We start from the raw sequence: 27,440 nt of genomic DNA, 5'->3' as shown, positions 1-27,440 counted from the left end.
AAGCTGCGCCTAGGCCATCAGGTCCGGGCATCTTTCCAGGTTTGAGTTCATCAATTGCGGTTTCGATCTCATTCAACGTAATCGGTTCCTCGAGGACTGTCTTGTCGTCATCATCTAGCCTCGGCTATAAAGGCAAGTATTCGCTATCAAAGCCAGCTTCTACCGCTCCTTTGCAGCTTAACAACTCTCTGTAGTGTTCGAAGAAGGCACGCTGTATTGTATTACTATCGCTACTACGCACGTTGCCGTATTCAATTTCTTTTATTTCATTTTGCGATGCGTATATTTTCTCTTCGCCCAAAGCGCGCGTTGTGGGCGTTTCCTCGAGGCACAAATGCTCTGAGCGCGCACGTATCACTGACCCTAAATCATCTCTTGACATCAATGATTTCAAGCTCATTTTTTATATTCCTTATCTCTGTTGACAACTCTTCTGGCTGTGGGCATTTTATCGACAACAATACGTTAAGCTTATTTCGCAATTCATTTTCTTTTCTTTTTTCATTGTAGCGTAACACAGAGGCTCTTTCAATGGCTTATTTTAAATTCCTGTTTAAAATCTTCCCACATCGCTATAAACCCCGCGGATTCACAAGCAAGCATCTCTCGTATACGTTTTTTTATAAACGCGAGAAAGACTGCGTCGTCCAGAAGTTTGACGTTGAATTTCCATAAGCACCAATTAAAAGGGCGGTTTTCTTTTCTCTTGGCGAGCGAGAACATTACAAGACTGTGGTCGCTGAAGGATACGTGCCTCACGTCATAGCTTCTACACAACGGAACCAGTCTCGCTGATATATAAGCTCGATCTAATCTCGCGTAACTGCCCCGCTGGAAATGCGTGAACACAGTCTGCTTTCCACTGCAAAACACCGTACCAACATCTTCTAATTCACGCTCTCGGGTTGCTGCGAGCAAGAAACCTGCACTTTGATCGCGTACAAGCAAGTTGTTATTCCGGTCATCAGAAAAACAAACAATTGAAGTCTCCCAGCCAGATAATATCGCTCAGATTTCAAATAGACATCAAGTTTTCCAGAAAAGTCACGGCGTTCTCTTTCATTATTTGGGGCGTATATGCAAATTACCCGCCCTTCCGAATCCCAGAGCGCAAAGTCACACACAATCATTCGACCTTCATCACAAACAAATACAGATTGCGGTACAATTTCTAAAGATTTCCGCAACAACAAAACACACCCACCGGAACTGCCGACAGCATGGGAAACGCATGCACTGTACCGCGCTCTAAATGTTTGAACCATTCGGTCGGTGCGCTCTTCACTTTCAATTTTTGTTTCCTGTAGAGCGACTATGTATAAATAATTTTCTTGCAGTAACCGGCTGACCTGGTACTGCCGCCTTTTCACGCCCAGGCCTCGGACATTGAGCGTACCAATGCGTAGCGCTATTGCAGATTTTGAAGCCATTTCCTTTTTTTTTAGAAGAAAAACAAGCATACTAGTTCAAGTGAACCCATACATCCTGCCATTTCTCAGAACGCGCACAATTCTTTCCTAGGCAAAAGCGACCGAACTTTACAATTGTACTCTGCATGCAGCCCGTCCCTCACCTCGCATACAGGCATTGCTGGGCGACGCCCTCGTTATTACGGGGGGCGCCTTCGGTACCGTCGGAATGGAATCCGGCGGAATGTGAGGCTTTGGCTTGAAAGAAGGACGGCGGTACGAACTTTCTTTCCTGGGCGGCTCCTGTGCCTTCCCGCTGCGCCCTCCGTCACCTTCGGAAACTTGCGTGTGTGGGCGTTTCGCAGACGAGCTGCTCGCGACGTCCATGTCTTCTTTAGTCGCTGCTCGGCGAGGCTTGAGTGGTGTCAGAGACGTCTTTGACGGAGCACGTTGGCGTAGCGGTAACCTGTCGTTCAGGTGCCACGTCACTGTGGTCGCTTCCCACACTTTTCGCAAGTTCCTTCTCGGACGTTTCAACAGCTGCCGACGTAGGTTGTCTCAGCGCCTTACGAATCAGCGCCTTACGAACGTAGTCTGAACATAGCATTATGCTATGTTCAGACTACGTTCGTAAGGCGCCGATTTTTCGTAACATACGTAAGCGGAAGCGCAACAAGCGTATGCGTCTAGTTCAGACTGCGAACGTAAAGGTACCAACGTGCGCAATTCTCGCAAAAATCGTGGGTGAGAGTGTTAAAGGGTCGGCAACATTTACGACTGTTATGTTACGACCGTTGCGACACAGCCAATGACCGATAAGCTTTCGGCTTTCAACAACCGGTGACGACACTTCCGTCCTCCCGTCTGCAGACAGCTCCGGGCGCGGGAAGTGCCATTCCGCCATTCCGTGCGCACGATTGGCTGTGTTCGTGAAAATTTTTGCAGTGCGCCTTGCGAGACTGTTTTCAGTTCATCTGGTTTATCCGCCGAGAAAATCGATGGCCGCAGATGCGTGCTCCGAACTTCGATGAGTGGTCTCATTAGGTTTTCAAGCAAGCGGAACTGCTGGGGCGACATGCGCATGATGTTATGAAACATCGCAGCGTCACCAACTCGGAGCTTGGCGAAAAGTTTGTGAAAATCGCCGTCCACGGCCCTGTCGAGAAATACTTGCCGCACCCAAACCCTTCTGCGTCGCCTTCGTCGTCTTTGGGCGATTGAATACATGACTATACGTTTGTTTTGAGCGTGAATTTCTTCGATCTCGGCCAGCGCTCGCATGTTGGCAGGAGCCATATTGGACCGCTGGTGACGTCGATTCAGCAGCTCCAAATTTGATTGGCCTGTTGTAAAAGCCGTAATTTAAGCAGCAGTAAATGTGAACAAAGGTGCCGGCTTAACCGCCGTAACGTTTTTTACAGCCGTTACGTTCAATACGCCAAAAGAGCTGTTACGCGCGTTACGACCGTAGTGTGAACATAGCATTAGGCGCCTCATAATAGCAGAATTAAAGCTAAGTTGTCTGCTTGAAGCCGTAAGTCAAAGCTGGCATGTAAAAAAATAATAAAAATAACTGCGTCGGCCGGGAATCGAACCCGGGCCACCCGCGTGGCAGGCGAGTATTCTACCACTGAACCACCGACGCCGACGCACGACGCTGCACTGCTTAAAATAGAGCAAAGAGAATTGCGCAATGTGTGGCTTTATCGAGGTCAGTTTGCTCGCGAGCGCTCGGTCGCTCCAGCACTCGGTGCGTCGACCGGCCGCTCAGAAGCGCAGCGAGGGTTTCGGCGACGCAGAATACCACTTGATCAGAAGATGAATCACTGGAGTACAATAACAAATTCATGCTGCAGTGCAAGACTGCACCATTCGAAACAATATATATATGTATATATACTTATACAGTATAGCAAGGAAAATTGCGGAATATGTAGCTTTATCGAGGTCAGACTGTTCGCGAGCGCTCGGTCGCTCAAGCACACGGTCCGTCGACCGGGCGCTCAGAAGCGCAGCGAGGGCTTCTCTAATGCAGAATGCCACTTGATGAGAAGATGGATCACTGGGGTAGAACAAATTCAAAGCGCAATGCAAGAATGCGACATTCGAAGCGATATAATTAAAGCGGTCGTAAAAATGTTTAGCGCTGATAGCGCGTGTATCGCTGATACGTGTCACTCGGTCCCTTCGATGGCAAATACGTTCGGCTATTGGATGTCTTCCTTGTAATAATTACGTCCTACAGTAAAGTACGGGGCTCAATTTTACAGTAATATAAATGGCGAGTACCTATATAACTTCATTTTTATGTGACGAACTATTTTTGGTCGCGAATGCCAGCAGTGAGACATGCCTCTCTAGCCTTCGCATTGTTGACTGATATGTGTGATACGCACTTTAGCTGAGCAGCCTCCTCCAAGTCAGTCCATGTGGGCCTTTTGCTGAGTCGCGTACCAGGAGCCGTATTCTGTAACGCTTCAGTTTCCGAAGAATACTGCCTTGGCGGTGGCGTCGTATTTTGGCGGTGCGCGGACAAAACGAAAACAAGAGGAAGGTCAGAGGCGAATCGGCGCGCAGTTCTTTTTCCGGAAGTGAAGGTCACAAACCAAGCGAAAATATGGCAAATTAGGAACGTTTGTTGGCTACAAAAACAATTACTACAAGCAATTTGTTGATGCTATTGACATGTTTTGTCTTTCATTATAAAACGTGTGTGTGACATACTGGCAGTAAGTGATTTAGTGTAATTTGCTTACTGCGGTTGGCCCATTTAAGCCGCTAGATGGTAAAATTAAATTATGGGGTTTTCCGTGCCAAAACCACTTTCTGATTATGGGCCACGCCGTAGTGGAGGACTCCGGAAATTTTGACCACCTGGGGTTTTTTAACGTGCACCTAAATCTAAGTACACGGGTGTTTTCGCATTTCGCCTCTATCGAAATGCGGCCGCCGTGGCCGGGATTCGATCCCGCGACCTCGTGCTCAGCAGCCCAACACCATAGCGGCCGCTAGGTTGTTCGTCATACATGAGCATGGCGTGCAGAAACTCCACTGGAGTTTTTCAAGTATGTGTAAGCATACCCCCAAATTTAAGTTGACCCCCCCCCTCCCCAATTTTCGTTGGCCTACCCCTAAATCTTGAGTTTACCCGCCCCCAAATTTCAATTTGGCTCACGTCCAAATCTGAAGTTCGCCCACCCCCAAATCTCAAGTTGGCCCACGTCCAAATGTAAGTTGGCCCACACCCAAAATTAGGTTGGCCCACCCACAAATTTCAGTTGGCCCACCCCTACTATAAGCTTTGCCATGCCATTTTGCACTGAACGCCGATCTCGCCCGTGCACACGGCACGCACAGGCTCTGCACACGCACACGGAGCCTTCGGATCACAGCTAGGCACCTCGCGCAACTTCTTCGTAGCGGTCGACAAGTTCGGTTTCCGCACTAGTGGCACGTGTGTGACGTCATCATAATATGCGTGCGCGCCGCCCGGCGGTGCCGACACCCAAGCGATGACCAATCGCCACTCGCAAAGCAAATTCTTCGGTAGCCGAATTGTTACAGAATACGGCTACAGGCTTGAGCAGATGTTGAGGAATTTCGGCTAGGCGGATTTATTTTGCGTTTAGTGTTTTGGGAGACCAACGAAATGTTCATATAACGTTTCCCAATCAGAAATTCGACTTAAAACGGTTCGTGTTGGCGGCAGTTTACTGTACTACAAGTTAGTACGGATGAACATATAAGAAGAAACAAGACATGGTGCCGAGCCACGCTTCAACCAGGTGCTTCTCACTGCAAATGCCAGCACTCCATTTGCCCACTTTGTTCCCCTCTTGATCATGTTATGCACCTAGAAAGGTTGGCCTAAGCGCCTCAAACAACCGGAAAGCAAGCTGCTATTCTTAAAGAGAAGAGAACTGTGTCAGCCGGGAATCAAACCCGGCCCACCTGCGCGGCAGGCGAGTATTCACCATTGAACCACTGACACCGACATTCGAGATCGACGCAGCACTCCTTAAATAGAGCAAGAAAAATTGCGCAATGTGTAGTTTTACCTAAGTCGGTCTGCTTGCGGGTACTTGCTCGTTCAAGCACTCGTTCCCTCGACCAGGTGCTTAAAAGTGCAACGAAGGTTTCTGCGACGCAAAGTGCCACTTGGTAAGAGGATGGATCATCATTGCGCAATGCAAGGCTGCGGCGTTCGAAACAACATACAGGCAGTCGTAAAAAAACATGAACGTTCGTGTCGCTTTCCTATAAAAGCGATCCCTTCAGCTGCTTCGCATATCACAGAACGCACGTTTCAATAGACAATGCTAGGCAACGATCTCTACAAGGAAAGGGAAGCCAGGTTTAAGAGAGGCTGTCGTAAATGTTCCGAGCACTAACGTTATGCCGTTGCTGCGCTGTTCTCAGAACCATGTACTTAGTGATTTAGGATCGTTCTATAGCCATCCGGTAGAAAAAAACAAAACAAACTAGACGCTGTAAAATGATGAACTCGAGAGGGTGCGTAAAAATCTGTTCGTGAAAATCTGTTCGAGCGGAGGGATACATGGAGGCCCCGATAGATGGCACTGGATGTGCAACAGGTGCACAGTTATATATAGGCTGGCGATGCAGGCGGTGAAATTAAAAATGCAGTCATGGGTAGAAAGTAATAGAATACTTGGAGAACTTCAGAACGGGTTCAGAAGTGGTAGGCGCTTAGATGATAGCCTGTTCGTGCTTACCCAGTGCATAGAAATGGCTAAGGCGGAAAATAGACCTCTGTATTTAGCCTTCCTGGACATAAGTGGTGCATACGACAATGTGAACAGGGAACTCCTGTGGAACATATTAAAAGCTGAAGGTATCGGTAATGAGGTAATTGATTTTCTACAGGAACTATATCGAGAAAATAATGTTGAAATAACATGGGAAGGAATCAAGAGTACGACAACTGTCGAGGTTCACAAAGGATTAAGGCAAGGTTGTCCTCTATCACCGCTGCTGTTCATGCTTTATATGATAAGCATGGAAAGAAGGTTACAACGAAGCAATCTAGGGTATAATCTGTCGTACAGATTAGGCGAAGAGGTTGTTGAGCAACGACTACCGGGTTTAATGTATGCGGACGATATTGTACTGTTAGCAGAGAGCCAGGAAGATTTGCAAACTCTGGTTAATTACTGTGGGGACGAAGGAGACAGTTTAGGTTTCAGTTTTAGTGCAGCTAAGTCCGGTGGGATGTTTTTCAAAGATACAACTGATCAGGAGCTTACAATACAAGGCCACGAAATACCCCGAGTGGCCGAATACAAGTATCTCGGGGTATGGATAAACAAAGGGCAGATGTACACGGAAAAGCACGAACAGTCTCTAATAGCAAAAGGGCGAAGAGATGCCGGGATAATGAAACGTAAGGCATTGTGGGGTTACAACAGGTATGAGGTACTGAGAGGCATTTGGAAGGGAGTAATGGTGCCGGGGCTTACTTTCGGGAATGCGGTCCTGTGTTTAAGGACAGAGGTTCAGTCGAGACTAGAAGTAAATCAGAGAGCTGTGGGAAGGTTAGCATTAGGTGCCCACGGGAAAACCACAAACGAAGCAGTACAGGGAGATATGGGCTGGGTATCATTCGAAGCACGGGAAGCTCAGAGTAAAATCCTATACGAAAAACGTCTGAGGAAATTGGATGATAACAGGTGGGCAGCTAAGGTGTTTAAATACCTATACAGAAAGAGCGTTGACTCACCATGGCGGAAAAGAACTAGGAAGCTAACCAGTAAGTATGCCAGACACGAGGACGAAAAAGGACAGAGCATTAAACGACAGGTTAAAAATGCGGAATGTAAAAATTGGATAAATTCAATGGAAAAGAAGCATAGTGTAGAACTATATCGATACTGGAAACAACAGATCAGAAAGGAAGCGTTTTATGATAACTCAAGAGGCAGCGCCCTACTCTTTGAAGCTAGATCGGGATGGCTTAGAACACGGAGCTATAAAAAGAAATTTAACGAAGAAGACACATGTACTGTGTGTGGTAAATATGTAGAAACAATCGAACACCTCATACTAAAATGTGATGGTATCAATCCCGATGTCGATGCGGCCACAGTCACCCTTCATGAGGCCCTAGGGTTCAGAGATAATGATATTCATGTAAATAAATGTGCGGTGGAAATTAGCAAAAGGCGATTGGAGGATTGGTGGCTCAAAAGCAGAGAGGTGACATAAGGTTCAAAGGGTAGGAAGACGTATTTAAAGAAAATCGAGACATTCAATAACACACAACATAGATAAAAATAAAAGGCAAAATAAACATCTGAGCATGGTGGCAACTGCCATCGCCCCGTTTCAAAGGGGACGCTCCTACCTTCCATCCATCCATCCATGCCAGTGGCACCGGCACTGGCCGGTTTTGCGTAGAGCCGCATGTAATTACTTTCAGCGTGTTTACAGTAAGTACAAGCCGCGTCCGTGTTGTGCGATAACAGGACATGAACTAGACATTTTGTTATTTCGTTGAAAAGCATGCTTTCGAAAATTTAAATGGTGCTGCTTAAGATATACACAAACCACTGGTATGCGGCGTTGAGTTTATGATAAATAAATGTTTCTTATCAGTGGCCAGTTTTGACACTTTTCGCCTATTTCAGTTGAATTAATGAGTTTCCGCGAGTGCATTATAAAACTATGTTTACAACGTATTTTTTTTTCTTTCCTCCCTGAGTGAAATTTGTTTGTAGTGTAAAGTGCTTAATATTCCCGTTTATAGCGAGTAATTGTTCGAGTGTAGTGCGTTTATTTTTCACTCTCATTGTTTCTCTCTCTCATAAAGTTTCGTTCAGTGTGAACGTTAAAGGTATTTAGATTTAATTTACCCTTATAACCCTTTTCCTTGGATAACTTCTTTAGATTTTAATGTAGAAATGGCAATGCTGTAGCCGGGGGCTCTGATGCATTGAACATGTTCATTTATATCTTTTTTAGCTCTCTTTCTCCTTTCTATTGTATCCTTTACTTTATGTGCATGGTCAATACACGCGAGGAAAATAGAAAAACACGTTTATTCATCACACATTTCTTTCCACAAGTTTTTTCATCGCATTCGGGAGAGGTCAAATTACCTGCACCTCCTCAACTTAAGATGCTTTTGTCGCTCCCTTTGGGCAGTGCTAACTTGGTTTAAAGACTGTCAAGAAGTGCATGCGTGTGAGTAGATAAAACTGCACTAATTTTGCCGTCAGTTCTTTGCCGTGAACATCACAGTTAACATGATCCAGTTTCATGCCTGCTAAGAACTGCATGGAATATTGTATGCTGGAGCACTCTTTTTCCAGCAGAAGAAAAAAGGAAAAACTTAACCCATCAACTAGGGTCTTGACCACTTTGGCCAGATTCTCACAAGAGTGAAAGAATCCTCTCTAGTCAAAGTGGCTGACTGGGTCAGTGTTTGGTATAACTTAGGCTTCTGGTTTCTCCGTGGCAAGCGTATATTAAACGATATGTATCTTCCTTGCTTCTCTTGTTTCACGCCGCAGGCTCCGCACAATATAAGTGCATGTGTGCTGTCGAGCACCGACAGCGCTTTCTCCGGCGAAAGTACAGCACACTGTTAGCGCAGTTCGTCCCACAGGAATGCAGAGCAAAGCAACCTTTCCGGTTGGTTGCTTTCGGACTTGAATTTCGTTAACTTTTGTTCCATGGCGTACAACATATCTGGCATTTCCGCCTCAGGATTCCTGGCATCTGGCTGCTCCTTGCGTAGCTTCGCGTGCGCTGCGGCGTCTTCTTGCTAGGCGTCTTGCCTTCTCATTGCGTTCAGCTTTCCCCCTTTTGCAGCAGGTCCACGCTGCTCACATATACTTCTGTCTTTCCTTAATTTTTATGGGGCTTTCATCATGAAATATTTAGGCCTATCAGGGAACAAAGTAGGCATGCAGTCTTCTTTTAAACGCGGACTATAGCAAGGTAGATACACAACCTCACCGTTGATTGGGTGCCGGTAGATCCTCTCGATGAATCTTTCATCGAAGTACCGTTTACAAACCACGCTATCGTCCGTCAGCCCATTTATTATGCCAGGCCCTTGCTCCTTCTGCAAGAGATCATTTGGGGCTCTAAACGCAAAAGGTTTTTCCGAGTACGATTTATACCCGTCCTTGTCTTTAGGTAAAATGCACGTACTTTAGCAGCGTGACAGCTTGCTTCGCTACATCATCTATCAATTTGAAGAGCCAATTCCTCGTGTGGCAACACAACGACCAAACACCATTGACAAACCTCACAAAGGACGACAATGAAGAGGCGAAATCGAAGCAGCTGCGCAGCCAGCGAAGCCTAGTCAGCGGCCGGCCGTCGCAAACGTGGCATGAACGCGCATGACCGCTGTGAGCGCCCCCTTTGGAACGGGGCAGTGGGTTGCGCCACCAAGCTCTTGTTATGATATCGCCTAAAGTCCTACCTATGTTACAAAAAAAAAAGAAAAGGAAAAAACGCATAAAGATTGCCGTAACCAAACATTGTGAACCCCTATTGGGAACTTCAGAGACCTGGACTGGGAAGAATTGGGGATAAGAGTTAATAAAGAATGCCTTAGTAACTTGCGATTCGCTGATGATATTGCCTTGCTTAGTAACTCAGGGGACCAATTGCAATGCATGCTCACTGACCTGGAGAGTCAAAGCAGAAGGGTGGGTCTAAAAATTAATCTGCCGAAAACTAAATGATGTTTAACAGTCTCGGAAGAGAACAGCAGTTTACGATAGGTAGCGAGGCACTGGAAGTGGTAAGGGAATACATCTTGTTAGATATGGAGCTGGTTCCTGCGATTACTTCGAGTTCCCCAGACCACATCGGATTGCAGCACAGCTAATTGAGGAATGCAGAAGCAGGAAAGCGCATTCCAGAGAAGCGGCCGAGCAAACAAGTTTAAGGCAACAAGTTTACGTGCCAACAAGTTCGTGCGCCGCCGGGATTAGCAGGTGGGCATCCGACAATGAAGCAGGTGCAGCCCTCCCCTTCTCCTCGTTCGAAGTGCATTGCCAGTCTGCGAGGCAAGACCGCAGCAAGCCGCCAGGTGTGACACCACGACACGGGCGCCTACCATTGGCTGAAAGTGGCGTCATCGGAGTGGACTCTCCTATTGGTCAAACATGACGTGACTTACAGTGCTCGAAGGGTTTATAAGAAGCCTTCCAGAGAGACCTGAGCATTCTGGGACATGCCCTGATTCCCTGATTCACCTCTCTCGAACTTCTTGCCGCGGGCCGCAGCGTCCGAGTTGCTGCCGGCCCGTAATGTCTGTACGACTGTTAATTGACGCTCACCGTCCCCTGTACATAATGTAGAATAAATCTCCCAAGTTTTGGGTTTTCATCCGCGAAGTCCGTCCCTCCAACCCCTACAATCTAAGGGCAGGTAGTGACCGCGGATCCGGATCATGAGACTGAAATAATCAGAAGAATAAGAATGGGCCGGGGTGCGTTTGCCAGACATTCTCAGATCATGAACAGCAGGTTACCATTATCACTCAAGAGAAAAGTGTATAACAGCTGCGTCGTACCAGTACTCACGTACGGGGCAGAAATCTGGAGGCTTACGAAACGGGTTCTGCTTAAACAGAGGACGACGCAACGAGCTATAATAAATAAGAATGATGGGTGTAACGTTAAGGGATAACAAAAGAGCAGATTGGGTGAGGGAACAAACGCGAGGTAATGACATCTTAGTTGAAATCAAGAAAAATAAATGGGCATGGGTAGGACATGTACTGAGGAGGGAAGATAACTGATGGTCATTAAGGGTTACGGACTGGGTCCCAAGGAAAGGGAAGCGTAGCAGGCGGCGGCAGAAAACTAGGTGGGTGGATGAGATTAAGAAGTTTGCAGGGACAACACGGCCACAATTAGTACATGACTGGGGTAGTTGGAGAAGTATGGGAGAGGCCTTTGCCCTGCAGTGGGCGTAACCAGGCTGCTGCTGCTGATGATGATTGGGACATTTGCTTTTGTACGCCTCCGTTATTTGTCTTTTCCCTACTTCTACCAATATTCCAGTCCCATCTTACTAATCTCTATTGCGGACATGTTAATTTTCCCCTTGCCCTCGCTGAACCGGCTTCACGGAGGCCAGAGGTGCCTAAATCGACCGCTGGGCAGATATCTTCTTCGAAAAAAGCAGCGCCCCTATAGAGCCCATATAGAGCCTATATGGCCAAAATTCTCACCGCGTTCCGCACACTCGTCCCTCAGGTCGCTGATGAGGTGCCCGTCACACTACTCCCCTCTAGCCACCATAATGAAACTGAGACAGCAGAGAAGGCTCCTCCCAGTCGGGAGATGTGGTCCTTTCGCTGAATCGTGTAGGGGGCGTCAGCGGCGGTCACGGAACTTGTGCTTAACGGAACAAACAATTGGTGTGACGCGGATTTATTTGGCGTAAGGCTTATGAGAAACCAACCAATTATTTACTCACTGTTCATCAATCAGAAATTCGACTCCACCTGGTTCGTCTTGACGGCGGTCTACTGTTTAAAGTACAGAGGACCATCTGAGAAGAAGCAGGCACGGCACCGAACCACACTACAAGGTAGTGTTTCTCTCCACCAATGGAGCACGCCATTTCACCGGCTTTGCTCCCCACGAGACGTTGACATGCACCTTCCAGCAGACCGCTTCGCCCGAGCAGATTATAATAGCCGGAAAGAAAAAAGAAAGGTGAGAATGACTGCTTGATGCAGTAAGTCTAAAATAAAGTACCGACAGAAAAAAAAAAAGGTGCTGCGTCGGCCGGGAATCGAACCCGGGCCACCCGCGTGGCAGGCGAGTATTCTACCACTGAACCACCGACGCTGTTGCCCAAGACGACATCAGCACTATTAATAATAGAATAAGGAAAATTGCGCAACCTTTAGCTATTTCTGGGTCAGTCCGCTCGCGAGCGCTTGCTGGGCCAAGCACGCCTTTCCTACTGAACAGGTGCTTTGGTAAAAGAACAAGGAGCTCTGTGACGCAAAATGCCGCTTGATATGAATGGACGGTTGCAATACAATAGCGTCCTCACAGAGCAAGGCAGGATTGCAACTTTAGAAATGGCGCATGTGTGGCCGTGAAGATGCTCATGCTGCTGCTCCCTTTCTTCTGAAAGCGAGTCCTTCAGCTGGATCGCATGTCATAAAACTCTTCCCGACGCAATTTGAACAATTAAATCGACACAGAAATCGATACTATAAAATGGCACCATCTTTTAGAAAGGCTGTCAAAGCACTTGCACAATCCAGTTGCTGAACTGCTCTCACAGCTCTCCTATAAAATTAGAGCCTTATTTTATGTTCGCTCGTTGCCAGCCACCTAGCGTGACAATAAAGCAAACCGTACACTGTCGAAGTCGAAACTTTGTCCTCATTGGCTGTGGCCTTGTTGGTTTAGGTTTTGCGCCGTTAATCTAGTGGGATACAACATTACCCCCTAAACAAAGTCATCACGCTTCTAAAGTGCAGCATCATTATGAGTCAAAGCTCCCCAGCGACTCAGCCACAGAAAAGCATCGCCAAAGAGTTCCGAACTGCTCCCCAAAAAGAGAAGCTGAACACGCACTTTTAGAACGCAGCTCAGACCTCCGAGCATCGATCATGGTGCGACAGACCTCCCTACGCGAACACCGTCGACAATTACCTAAGTACACAACTTCTTTGAATGTTTATAGTTACTCCTATTTCAACCTGCCTTAACAAAGGGGAAACCCGGATATTAAGCACTGATTGTAATGCGTTGACAAATCACGAGGTAATTTCTAGATTCTGTTACGAATTTCATATGATAGTATAACACTGCATGTGTGTACGGTGATCATCTTTAATATTAATGGAATCTTTAAATTGCCTGTGGCAGATAGCATAATTCGTGTCCCTGAGCTGGATTATTCGAAGAGGCGGACATTGCTAGCACGAGAAAATGAAACACGTGTTCAACTCATTTACAAAAAGTTCACTAATTAACGTCTTAATTAATTACTTTACGGCACGCATTGCCATTTACGAATAGTAGCCGGTGACTTTGCAAGACGCATCCACTTGGACTGAATTTCCAAGATGACACTAGTTTCGGCATACTATTTCCGAAAATGTAGAACAATACGCACGGGCATCCCAGTTACTTTAGTGCTTCAATGTATAACAAAGTGTTTTGTTAAAAAAGCAGATGGAACAGTTTTCACGCCAAGTTTGATGGCGCACAACTCTAAACTGCCGTCTTTCTGTAAGTTTATTCCTACTGGATATGCCTTGCAAGCTGACCGGCTACAATTCGTCAATTCGTAATTGTAATATCTGCCATACAGTAATTAATTAAGAATGTAATTGGTGCGTTTTCGTTGATTAGTTGAATATATGTTTCGATTTCTCGTGCAAGAAATATCCGCCTCTCTGAATAATCCAACTGAAGGAGTAAAATTATGTTATCTGCAACAGGCTGTCGTTAAAATTTCCACAAAACATAAAAATGTCACCCTTAATTTATTTATTTCTTTATTGACTCTCATACCATGCAGATGACTGCGTAATTTATCACACAATTCTTACCGAAGGTGACAGCTTATTCTAGATAACTACTTGTGGGCTGTTAGTAATTGGTGCCAAAACTGGTCGATGACATTAAATGTCACGAAATGCAGACAAATGACTTTAACCCGAAAGAAAGATAAACTGAAGTATTCTTACAAAATTAATAGCGCTTCTCTAGAACCAGTAGAACAATTTAAGTATCTTGGCCTAACGATCAGCTCGAACCTCAGTTGGAGCTCCCACATTAAAAACATAGTTTCAGTGGCATCCAAAAGACTATGGCTATTAAGACACCGGTTAAAACATGCTACCACTAAAACAAAGCATTTAGCTTATACTTCGTTCGTGCGTCCCCTACTGGAATTTGCTGACGTGATCTGTTACCCGCACACTAAAATGAATGTAAAAAGTACTGAGCGGGTTCAGAGAAAGGCACTGCGATTTATACACCACGCCTACGGAAGACAGGTATCGATATCTGATCTTCTTAGCCGCTCCGGTCTTCCCACCTTGGAATCTCGTCGAAAAATGCACCGTCTGAATATGTTATTTGCAATAATTAATAATCATACCAAAATAGAATTCCGCACTTACATGCAGTGCAACAGAACCCGATAGAGTCGGCACAAACACGACAAAACAATTATAATGCCTCAGTGCAGAACCAACACATACAAGCTGTCCTTCTTTACAAGTACGATATCAGACTGGAACAAGTTACCCTACGATGTGGCCACCTTATCATCACCCGATGCATTTTTTTTTCAGCTGTCAGTTCTAGCCAATAAGCTTTGTGCGCTCGTTTTTTTGTGCTTTCTTTTTCGGATTTGAATGTAACACGTTTGCGTCTTGTTTTGTTTGTTCCTGATTTGCTTCGCAGTAACCTTACTGTGTGCCTATGTGGTTCTCTGTTGTAGCTGTTACTGTTGTTGTTTTCTTGATGGACCATTAGTATGTAAAGCGTCATGTACCCACTCCTGCCCTGGCTACCAAAAGGTGGCCGGCAGTATTGAATAAATAAAAAAAGTACCCGCCGCGCCATTTAAGCATTACAGTGTGGTGGTTACATACAGTAATGTAAACAACTTATGGCATACAATAAACAGCAGTATACTATACAATACAATAGAAAAGAACGTGAGGGAACAAAAGTGGTTCATCAGGATATCAATGTACAGCACGAACAACAACAAACAATTTTAGGTAAGAAACGGCTTCATACAATTTAGTAACAAAGCACTATGTAATGATAGCGAACTTTAGATTAACTGTATACTGTATTTTAAAGAACGAAATTTCAAGGAGCAGTAGCAAAATGTTCATTATTAAGTATGCCAACTACGGCAGCAGACAGTCGATTCTGTTCTAAAACGGTTTTGGGAAAAAAGTGCTTTTGAAAAGCTCAGTTCTACAACTCTATTCCCTAACCATGAGCTTGTGATCTGTTCATCTGGATATATAATACGGCTGAAGAATATGCTTATTGCGGCCAATTCCAATTTCGCCATAAAAGATATTATGAAAAAGTTTCAAGCGTAATATCTTCCTTCTGTTTTCTAAAGTATCCCATTTTAACGTTTCCTTTGCAGTAGTAATGCTAAGGTTTCTCTCATAGTTGCCGATTACGTACCGTGCTGCTATATTCTGAACTGTCTCAAGTTTATCTCGGTCGGTACACGTAGGAGGGTCCCATACGGTGCATCCATATTCTAAAATGGGTCTAATATAGTTTTTGTACAGAAGATCACGAGCCTGCTGTGGAAATAGTTTTGTATTGCGCCGTAGAAATCCTAATACTTTGCATGTCTTTGCTGTAATGAAATCAACGGCCCGTGCCAACATATGGACGGTGTGAGAAATACACCCAAGTACTTATGCTAGCAAACAATCCTAAATGGAGAACCGGATAGATAATATACTGCTTCTGGCATACAATTTTTAGTAAAGCGCGTGTAGACAGTTTCATGTGTGTTGATTTGCATATGTGATTGTCTGCGCCAGTTTTGTATTTTAAATAAATCAACTTGCAAAATAACAGTATCGGCAATGCTTGTAATTTCCCTCTACATTATCAGATCATCAGCAAACAATCTTACGGAAGAAGCAATAGGTGTTGGGAAGGTCATCTATAAATATTAAAAAAAGTAACGGGCCCAATACCGAGCCCTGGGGGACGCCAGACGTTACGCGGGCCGCACTAGATTCTACGCCATTCACCACTGCATACTGAAATCGCAAAGAAAGGTATTCCTGAATCCATGCAATTACTTGTTCATTGATATCAAACCAACGTAGTCTACATACCAGCAATGTGCGATCCACCAGGTCGAAAGCTTTTCTAAAATCTACAAATACCGAATCAACACAAGAAGGAGCATTCAGTGCACCATAAACTTCATGAACGAATTCGGTTGATTGAGTTATACAGGAAAGCCCTTGCCTGAAAACATGCTGTTTCGCATTCAGGAGGTTGTGATCGGTAATGTGTGCCATTATGCTACTGCACAAGACGTGCTCTAATAATTGCAAACGATACTTGCTACAGACATCGGTCTGTAAGTCTTGACTAGTTCCCGAGGCCCCGATTTGTACACTGGCACAACGCACGCCATCTTCCGTTGGTGTGGTAGGACCCCGGTGCTCAATGACTTCGAGTACCTTAACAAAGGGCGGGAAGAAAGACGCACACAATTTGAGAAAAGCGCCTGTCAATTCATACGGCCCCCCTGCTTTGCTGGAATCTAGACGTTCAAGAAGAGACCGTATTCCACTTTCATCAATATAACTATATCCATGATTTCAATGAACACATTAGCAGACGGATGCAGAATTGCGCTCGATGCAGCTGGTGAGAAAATGGAAGCAAAAGATTTCTTGAAGAAGTTGGCTTTTTTCTAAGCTAGCTATTTTCTATTTCCACTCCGTCATGATGAAGAGATGGAATACATACTTTGTCTTTTCTGTTACATCTGACAAGATTCCAGAATAGCTTTTTCGTTGTTTGAAGTCGAGAAGGTAAACGTCAAATTGTATGTATGTTACGGGATGCAATAAACCTTCTATTGAGCAGTAAGCACACATCATGCTGCATGCATAATTGTAAACGTTTGCATGTCTGCAGCGCATCATTTGTACATGTTGTTGCACCAATTACATTGCCTATGTAAATATGTGTGCCTCAGGCTTATGGACTATTGTTTTGTTTTCTTTGAATATCTACAGTGCAGCGGACGTGAATCTTCCAGGCCGTGTGCATTGTATTCAGTGCATCGAACCGTTAGTAGGCTTTAATAATTTTTTAGGTCAGCAGTTTTATTTTGTTTTCTAAACCAAAATAGCCATATTTAATTACTGAACCAAAGTATGGGAGCTCAGAAGTTGAGGCTGGTGAACGCTGCACGAGTAAAGAGACCAATCACAAAGAGGTATGACTACCACGTGGTTGGTGACACTCCCTGTCCGCGCGACTGGCGAGGTCAGAGCGTTTCTTGTACGCTTCGAAGTTTGACCGCCGGATGCGCCGCATGGCGATTCTAGCTAACTCGGTCCGTTGAACTCTTTGTTGTGTACGCCTTGACCGAAACACATCTACGAGGTTTAAAGCAGCCGCCTGTTATTGGCAATTTGTTATAGGCAGTGTGAAACAGAATGACTGGGTCAAGGAAAGGTGGAACCGTAGGCATGCTGATTAGGCGAAGTATCAAGTGACAAAGGGAAAAATCGAATAGCAGAATGAGAACAAAGTAAAAGCGGGAGCCAGCGCTTCGACAAGTGGACTTGTCTTCTTTAAGGCGACATATGCTTTCCTCGTGACATGTAAGGCATATAAGGAGACACGTAATGAGCATTTATGGATTAGCTGCACACGGGAAAGAAAAAAGTCATGGCTGAGAGTATAGCTTATCTGTGAGCAGGTAGTGGTAGCAGAGGTCAAAATAATGAAGAGATTGACTGTATCGAAGGAATATTAACGTGTTCACGAAATCGGCCCAAGGGATACCAGTATGATATATGAATGCGCACATGGAGGATCTGTACGAATACATTCATTTAAAAGGTTCTGTAGTGCCAGATTTGTACGCGTAGTTGAACCTTGTAGCTGTTAACAAGAAGAACAAGCGTCATGGGCAGGTAACGTGGTAATGCTGTAATAGACAATCATGTAAGAGACAGTCGACTACGCCTTAGTCTCAGAAATGGTTTACGAAGGACTAAACCAAAAGATGATAGATGAACAAAGAATAGATAGCCTGGGTAACGATCGTAAACGTATAACCCTAAACATTGGGAGAGATACCGAAGTAAGACTAGAAGCGTCAGCAGCTCAATCATTTAAAATGACTAAAAAGGAGATAGTAAATATCGCAAAAGCAATAGAGAAGGATACGAAGACATTTCCAGTACTCTGTGAATGTAAGGACCTGGTAACCATCATCAGCAGGACCAAATGTAATACGAGCAGAGCTAATCAAACAGTTGGGCCCAAACAGCGATGTACAGCTGACTAGTGCCATAGAGCAAGTTATTAAACTGAAGCAAACATCAATTGGGTGGTGTGAAAGCAGAAACATTATGTATGACGGGAAAGGTGATAAGGAAAAAACGAGCACGTACAGGTCGGTCACAGCAACATCAGTGATGTATATAATGGAAATAAAAACCATAAAATTAGAGCTGCCGAAGTTGGCAGAAAAAAATAATGTATTGGGTGAGCTACCATTTGCGTTTTGGTCAGGCCGATGCTTAGATGATAATGTTTTTTGTACTAACTTAGTGCATGGATATTTCAAAAAAGCTCAGAATAGAACTTTGTGGATAGCACTTCTGGATAATAAGGAAGTTTACGACAACGTGTACAGTGATTTTCTATGGGATATATTCAAGCACGAGGACATAGTTCACGATATTGTGAAGCTTCTGAGGTATATCTATAGGAACAACTAAGTGCAAATTGTATGGGAAGGTGGGAAATGCAGTGAACTTATATCAATTCACCGAGGATTGAAAGAAGGATTCCCTCTGTCGCCATCAGTGTCCATGCTTTATGTTAAGGGTGTAGAAAGGCGGCTGGAAAACAGTAAGTTTTTAATTTTTCTTACATCGCTAACGAGCAAAGGGTGTAACAGAAGGTCACTGGGATGATTTATGTGGATGACATAGTGCTACTATTCGACATTGCAAGACAGAATTACAAAGACTTACGAACATGTACGGCAATGAAGCAAGAAATCTAGGCCCTAAGTTTAGTGGTTCAGCACATTAGAATCGGGACTTCTGATTTTTAATGAAGAGTAGAGCAATGACGTGGTATCAGTTCAACAAATCATAAACCCGTAGCCAAGCAAGATAAATCTTAGTGCCATCCCCTGTTCGTGTGTTTCTGTAGCACCGATCGAAGAAATATAAATACCTTGGTGACAGTGAAAGACCTACTCAAGAGTCCACGAAGATTATTTTAAAAAATGAAACGGAAGCGGAAGGCAGCACTAATGTAAGATAAGTGCAAGGTGGGGCTACAACACATACGACGTGATGCGAGGAATTTGGAAAAGTGTAATGATGGCAGCACTACTAACATTCACAAATGCAATTCTGTGCTTTAAATCAGAAATCTTGTCGGAGTTGGAGATTAGCCACAGGGCAGTGGAGTGACTGGATTTGACGGCCCACGGTAAATCTACAAACGAGGCAGTGATAGGTGACATGGGTTGGGCTGGTTTTGAAGTCAGAGAAGCGCTGAGTAAAGTTAGTTTTGAAGAGAAACGAAGGAACTTGACTGAAAATAAACGGCCGGCAAGAGTTCACAAATATCTGTACCTCATAAACGTGGACACAGAATGCGGGAAGAGGTGAAGCTGGCAATCTAGTACATGGTATTTGAAAGTGCAAGTGGACAAGGAATCATGAAAAGGAAAGTGAGACAAACATAGACGGTAATTTGGATGCAAGCAATAGAAGAACAAAAAAAAAAGATCTGTATGATAACGCAAAGCGGAGTGCCTTGCCATTTGAGGCACGGGCTGGCTACCTGAGGCTTACCGGAGCAAATATGTGCCACAGGATGGGGCATGTGTGTGTACTGATAGAAAAAGAAAGGCCCGAAAACTACTCGGCACATCGTAATATAATGCCAAGATAGTCACCCAGCGAGACATGCAGGAAAAGTTCACCTTTCAGGAGCGTTGCGATTCAAAGAAGATGGAAGAATTAACTGGTCAGCAGTCGAGATAAGTAAGAGACGTACGTTTACGGTGTTCGTGGAAAAAAGCAGGCAAGCTATTGATATAACCGCAGTCAGTGCAATCTTAGGTGACGGGACAATATAGCGATAGAGGTTTGAAATGCTAATTGAAGATAGGGATCAGATAGGCAAAGGGCTATGCAGCGATAGATATAGTAAAATCAATCAGGCTACGTGACTGCGTGTCGCCACCCTGTTTCGAAGGAGTTGCGTCATCATCGCCGTCATGCAAAGGCGCTGTGCGCCGCCGGTGATCAGGCGGAGGTGCGGCTGCGCGGCCCAAGGAAGATTTGTGTGGCCACACCGATTGGCGGTCGACAGTCACGTGGCATCGCGAATACGCGTAAGCTCGCAGCCCGACGAACGCGAGTGCAAAACGAGCCGCCTGACGGCTACGGATGACGCCGGCTGCCGCACGGATGCGTGACTGACGCGGCCGCTCTCATTCGTCTCCTCTGTCTGAGGGGCGCGCCATGCGGTGAAAAAAAGAAAGAGAGAAAACGCCGCAGTTTCACCTGAAAGGAGAAGCATCGATTGCGACAGCAAATCAGTACACATTTATAGCCAGTGAGGATAGTAGTATTATCAGCCGTATAAACCAGGAAACATTCGCCTGCTTAGTTTACAAGCATGGTGTCAGCGCGCACAGGCAAGCATGAACACATCAACTCGATAACCGCGGACACTCGCTGTCAGAACGCTGGCGGGTGCAAGCAAGGCAGCAGCAGCGAGTGAAGTGACCTTCGTGCTGTGCATCGCTGCAAAGCAAACAGCAGCGATAAAACAGCAAGCGCAAAGGTATAAGCCGTCCACAGATCGCTTTCAAGATGCGGTGCGCTCAACCGCGCGCCGCCGCATTTTAGAAGCGTGATAACTTTGTTTAGTTGGTAATGTATCCCACTAGTGTAACGGCGCCGAAGCAGGACCAGCATGACCACAGGCGATGAGAACAATGTTTCGACAGTGTACGATTTGGTTTATTCTCACGCTAGGTGGCTGGCAACGAGCGAACATAAAATAAGGCTCCAATTTTAAAGGAGAGCTGTGAGAGCAGTTCAGCAACTGGATTGTGCAAGTGCTTTGACAGTCTTTCTAAAAGATGGTGTACATTTTATAGTATCGATTTCTGTGTAGATTTATTTGTTCAAATTGCGTCGGGAAGAGTTTTATGACATGCGATGTACCCGAAGGACCCGCTTTCAGAAGAAAGGGAGCAGCAGCGTGAACATCTTCACGGCCACACATGCGCCGTTTCTAAAGTTGCAATCCTGCCTTGCTCTGTGAGGACGCTATTGTACTGCAACCGTCCATTCATATCAAGCGGCATTTTGCGTCGCAGAGCTCCTTGTTCTTTTACCAAAGCACCTGGCCAGTTGAAAAGGCGTGCTTGACCCAGCAAGCGCTCGCGAGCGGACTGACCCAGAAACAGCTAAGCGTTGCGCAATTTTCTTTGTTCTACTATAAGCTGTGCTAATTTTGTCTCGAGCGTAGGCGTCGGTGGTTCAGTGGTAGAATACTCGCCTGCCACGCGGGTGGCCCGGGTTCGATTCCCGGCCGACGCAACATTTTTTTCTTTCTGTCGGCATTTTATTTTAGAGTTAGCGCATCAGGTCAGTCATTCTCACTTTTTCATTCGAGAAGCGCACTGAAAGAAATCGGACACTCGATACGACCTCTTTGTAAAACCCTCGAATCCCTCCCGAAAACTCTGCGGTTGAAACCACATACTCTGGTATTTGTCTACTCAGCCTTATTTGACATACCGTGCGCAAGAACGGGTCGGTTGAGTCCCTAAAGAACAAGAACCGGTTTACCAGCTGCCGCACAAAGAGGTGACAAATACCAGAGTATGTGGTTTCAACCGCAGAGTTTTCGGGAGGGATTCGAGGGTTTTACAAAGAGGTCGTATCGAGTGTCCGATTTCTTTCAGTGCGCTTCTCGAATGATTACCTTTCCGTTGTGAACAAAAAGAAACTGTATTGTGCTTTGTGTGACGTCCTTTTCCCAGTGCCACTGTACAGGTCCTTGTACGGTGGAGGCCCAAGCAGCGATGTTTTAAAAAGAGTAAAAAAAATGCAGGTCCCGCCAGGAACAAAGACCTTCTTCTTTAAATTACACACGGGAACATTACCAGTTAAGAAGTTTTTGGAGGCAAAGGGAGTGTATTTACCGTGGGGAACACACTGTTTAATTTGTAAGCAGCCAGAGACAATAGATCATGTCTTTTTAAACTGTTGGGGAGGCGTGTTCTTCTGGGATGTATTGCAGAGGACACTAAAGAAAGACTTTCCACTAGACGCGTATGGCATTCGTTACTTAAGCATAGGTAATGAGGACGGGGTGCCTTTTGATCTAATTATGCTCTTGGGCCTCCACTGTATTTGGCGCGCGAGAATGGCGGGATACCATGTTGATAATGATGCGCGGCCTGCACGAATGTATTTCAGGGAACAGATGCACTGGTTTGTCGCTCTCCATAAGGCGACAGAGCAACCACCCGAGTGGCTCCCAAGAGTAGAGCCGTTGGTTAATTTGCGTGAATTTTGATCAGACTCAGCCAGTACGATACTGGTTGTATACGTGCCCAACAGCAAATGTGTGCTCTACTTTGGTTTTTGTTACGGTGATTGTTTCCTCTTGTAAATAGTTATGTACCAAAAATCAGGCAATAAAGAAAAAAAAAGTCATTCTCACTTTTTCTTTCTTTCCGGTTATTGTAAAGTGCTGAGGCTAAGCTGTCTGCTAGAAGCTGCATGTCAAGGTCACGTGGTGAGCAAACCTGGTGAAATAGCGTGCTCCATTGGTGGAGAGAAACACTACCTTGTAGTGTGGTTCGGTATGGTCTGTTTCTTCTCAGATGGTCCTCTGTACTAATCTTTAAACAGTAGACTGCCGTCACACCAATTGTTTGTTCCGTTAAGCACAAGTTCCGTGACCACCGCTGACGCCCCCTACACGATTCAGCGAAGGACCACATCTCCCGACTGGGAGGAGCCTTCTCTGCTGTCTCAGTTTCATTATGGTGCCTAAAGGGGGTAGTGTGACGGGCAACTCATCAGCGACCTGAGGGACGAGTGTGCGGAACGCGGTGAAAATTTTGGCCATATAGGCTCTATATGGGCTCTATAAGGGCGCTGCTTTGTTCGAAGAAGATATCTGCCCAGCGGTCGATTTAGGCACCTCTGGCCTCCGTGAAGCCGGTTCAGCGAGAGCAAGGGGAAAATTAACATATCCGCAATAGAGATTAGTAAGATGGAACTGGAATATTGGTAGAAGTAGGGAAACGACAAATAACGGAGGCGTACAAAAGCAAATGTCCCAATCATCATCATCATCATCATCATCATCATCATCCTGGTTACGCCCACTGCAAAGCAAAGGCCTCTCCCATACATCTGCAACTACCCCAGTCATGTACTAATTGTGGCCGTGTTGTCCCTGCAAACTTAATCTCATCCACCCACCTAGCTTTCTGCCGCCCCCTGCTAAGCTTCCCTTTCCTTGGAACCCAGTCCGTAACCCTTAATGACCATCGGTTATTTTCCCTCCTCGTTACATGTCCTGCCCATGCCCATTTCTTTTTGTTGATTGCAACTAAGACGTCACTACATCGCGTTTGTTCCCTCACCCAATCTGTCCTTTTGTTATCCCTTAACGTTACACCCATCATTCTTCTTTATCATAGCTCGTTGCGTCGTCCTCTATTCAAGTAGAACCCTTTTCGTAAGCCTCCAGATTTCTGCCCCGTACGTGAGTACTGGTACGACGCAGCTGTTATACACTTTTCTCTTGAGTGATAATGGTAACCTGCTGTTCATGATCTGAGAATGCCTGCCAAACGCACCCCAGCCCATTCTTATTCTTCTGATTATTTCAGTCTCATGATCCGGATCCGCGGTCACTACCTGCCCTTAGATGTATTCCCTTACCACTTCCAGTGCCTCGCTACCTATCGTAAAGTGCTATTCTCTTCCGAGACTGTTAAACAATATTTAGTTTTGGGCAGATTAATTTTTAGACCCACCCTTCTGCTTTGACTTTCTAGGTCAATGAACATGCATTGCAATTGGTCCCCTGAGTTACTAAGCAAGGCAATATCATCAGCGAATCGCAAGTTGCTAAGGTATTCTCCATCAACTTTTATCCCCAATTCTTCCCACTCCAGGTCTCTGAATACCTTCTGTAAACACGCTGTGAATAGCATTGGAGAGATCGTATCTCCCTGTCTGACGCCTTTCTTTATTGGGATTTTGTTGCTTTCTTTGTGGAGGACTACGGTGGCTGTCGAGCCGCTATAAATATCTTCCAGTATTTTTACATATGGCTCATCTACACCCTGATTCCGTAATGCCTCCATGACTGCTGAGGTTTCGACTGAATCAAACGCTTTCTCGTAATCAATGAAAGCTATATATAAGGGTTGGTTATATTCCGCACATTTCTCGATCACCTGATGGATAGTGTGAATATGGTCTATTGTTGAGTAGCCTTTACGGAATCCTGCCTGGTCCTTTGGTTGACAGAAGTCTAAGGTATTCCTGATTCTATTTGCGATTACCTTAGTAAATACTTTGTAGGCAACGGACAGTAAGCTGATCGGTCTATAATTTTTCAAGTCTTTGGCGTCCCATTTCTTATGGATTAGGATTATGTTAGTGTTCTTCCAAGATTCCGGTAGGTTCGAGGTCATGAGGCATTGTGTATATAGGGTGGCCAGTCTCTCTAGGACAATGTTCCCAGCATCCTTCCACAAATCTGCTGTTACCTGATCCTCCCCAGCTGCCTTCCCCATTTGCATAGCTCCCAAGGTGTTCTTTACTTCTTCCGGCGTTACTTTAGGGATTTCAAGTTCCTCTAGACTATTCTCTTTCACATTATCGTCGTGGGTGTTACTGGTACTGTATAAATGTCTATAGAACTCCTCAGCCACTTGAACTATCTCATCCGTATTAGTAACGATATTGCCGGCTTTGTCTCTTAACGCATACATCTGATTCTTGCCTATTCCTCGTTTCTTCTTGACTGCTTTTACGCTTCCTCCGTTCCTGAGAGCATGTTCAATTCTATCCATATTATAACTTCCTTATGTCAACTGTCTTACGCTTGTTGATTAACTTAGAAAGTTCTGCCAGTTCTATTCTAACTGTAGGGTTAGAGGCTTTCATACATTGGAGTTTCTTGATCAGATCTTTCGTCTCCTGCGATAGCTTCTTGGTCTCCTGTCTAACAGCGTTACCACCGACTTTTATTGCGCACTCCTTAATGATGCCCATAAGATTGTGGTTCATTGCTTCAACACTAAGGTCCTCTTCCTGAGTTAAAGCCGAATACCTGTTCTGTAGCTTGATCCGGAATTCCTCTAGTTTCCCTCTTACCGCTAACTCATTGATTGACTTCTTATGTACCAGTTTCTTCCGTTCCCTCCTCAAGTCTAGGCTAATTCGAGTTCTTACCATCCTATGGTCACTGCAGCGCAGCTTGCCGAGCACGTCTACATCTTGTATGATGCCAGGGTTCACGCAGAGTATGAAGTCGATTCCATTTCTAGTCTCACCATTCGGGCTTCTGCACGTTCACTTTCGTCTAACCCGCTTGTGGAAAAAGGTATTGCGGAAAAAGAGGCGGACGGCGAAGAATTACGTAGCGTAACAAGAAGGCAGTGACGCAAGCGGCTGTGGATGAAGATATCAAGGTATTTTCCACGTATCTAGTAAGGTGATCGAGAAAGGCGATGACCCAGCAATTGTTGTTCGAAGATCGTGGGAACGGTCCTAGTAGGTCGATACCGACTTGCTCTAGAGCTGTAGTAGGCGGCGCTACAGGATAAAGAAGGCCTTGCGGAGTGCTTGTAGGTCGCTTGTGACGCTGGCAATTGTCGCAGCTCGACACGTATTGTTTAGTAGGATGTCGCATCTTAGGCCAGTAAAACCGTTTCTGTATTTGATGTGAGGTGCGAATGAATCCAAGATGAACTGACATCGGATCATCATGAATGACACGGAGAACGTCACTTTGCAGGTTTTCGGGAACAACCAGTAAATACCGTGCGCCACTTTCTGAGTAATTTGTCTGTTGTTTCAGTGCTTCAGGAAGACAAAAGCGACTACTGGCCTTAGGACTGTAGACATCGATGAAGAGGGGGTCCAAACATAAGTCATTGCGCTGTTCCTGCTGGAAAACGGTGGCGTCAGGAAACATGTGAGAAACAGCAGCAAAGCTGGTGTCGAGATTGCCCACGTGATCCTCCGTTGTGGAAAGAGGAAGGCGAGAAAGGCAATCAGCGTCGGCATGACGTGTGCCACTTTTGTACGAAACAATGAAGTCAAATTCTTGGAGCTGTAAAGCCCAGCGTGCTAGACGACCGGAGGAGTCACGGAGGGTAACAAGCCAACATAAGGAATGATGGTCGCTTACAATGGTGAATGGGCGCCCCTACAGGTAACAACGAAACTTCTGAAAAGCAAACACATCCGCTAAGCATTCTTGCTCTGTCACAGTGTACTTTCGTTCAGCCTTGCTGAGAGAACGGCTCGCATAAGCAACCACGTACTCTTCATTATTATGGCGCTGCACAAACACTCCTCCGATGCCGATTCCGCTGGCGTCACTGTGCACTTTAGTAGGAGCAGAGGGATCGAAGTCACGAAGAATGGGTTCTGATGTCAGCAGAGGCTTGGAGTTGAGAGAATGCCGCGTCTCATTCAGGTACCCACTTCTATGAATGGTCTTTTCGCAAGAAACTTGTCAATGCATAAGCAATATAGATATGTCCGCGAATCTGGGCACGGGCCGTCGGAAGTAGGAGCATAATCCCAGGAAGCTGCGGAGTTCTTTCAGTGTCTGAGGTGGCTTAAAGCCACTGACTGCTTCTACTTTCCGGGGGTCTGGCCTGACACCATCTTTGTTAACCAGGTGATCAAGGATTAATGCTTGTCGTTTGCCAAACCGGCATTTCTTAGAATTCAAAACCAAGCCGGCCTTTTTGACGCAGTCCAAAACGAGACTTGAACGAGTATTATGCTGTTTGAATGTACGTACGAAAATAACAATGTCATCTAGATAGCACAAACATACCTCCCATTTCAGACCGCGAAGAATCGAGTCCGTAAATCTCTCGAAAGTAGCGAGAGCATTGCAAAGCCTAAACGGCATAACATTAAATTCATACAGTCTATCAGGCGTCACGAATGCAGTATTCTCCTTGTCAGCAGGGTGCAAGGGGATTTGCCAATACCCC

The 27,440-nt window shown here is 45.4% G+C and overlaps 3 non-coding genes across 3 annotated transcripts; 1 reads left to right on the top strand and 2 right to left on the bottom strand.

The window, feature by feature from the left end:
• Window positions 1–2,983: 2,983 nt before the first annotated feature.
• Window positions 2,984–3,054, bottom strand: TRNAG-GCC (transfer RNA glycine (anticodon GCC)). The gene has a single exon. It is a non-coding gene; the product is annotated as a tRNA-Gly (tRNA).
• Window positions 3,055–12,182: 9,128 nt separating this feature from the next.
• On the bottom strand, window positions 12,183–12,253 carry TRNAG-GCC (transfer RNA glycine (anticodon GCC)). Its single transcript has one exon. It is a non-coding gene; the product is annotated as a tRNA-Gly (tRNA).
• A 9,441-nt stretch (window positions 12,254–21,694) lies between these two features.
• On the top strand, window positions 21,695–21,765 carry TRNAG-GCC (transfer RNA glycine (anticodon GCC)). The gene has a single exon. It is a non-coding gene; the product is annotated as a tRNA-Gly (tRNA).
• Window positions 21,766–27,440: the final 5,675 nt, after the last annotated feature.

This window comes from Dermacentor albipictus, chromosome 3 (assembly GCF_038994185.2).
Source record: "Dermacentor albipictus isolate Rhodes 1998 colony chromosome 3, USDA_Dalb.pri_finalv2, whole genome shotgun sequence".
Taxonomy (NCBI): Eukaryota; Metazoa; Arthropoda; class Arachnida; order Ixodida; family Ixodidae; genus Dermacentor; species Dermacentor albipictus.
Note: the sequence above shows the minus strand (reverse complement) of the source record. Positions and strands in the feature narration are given on the sequence as shown.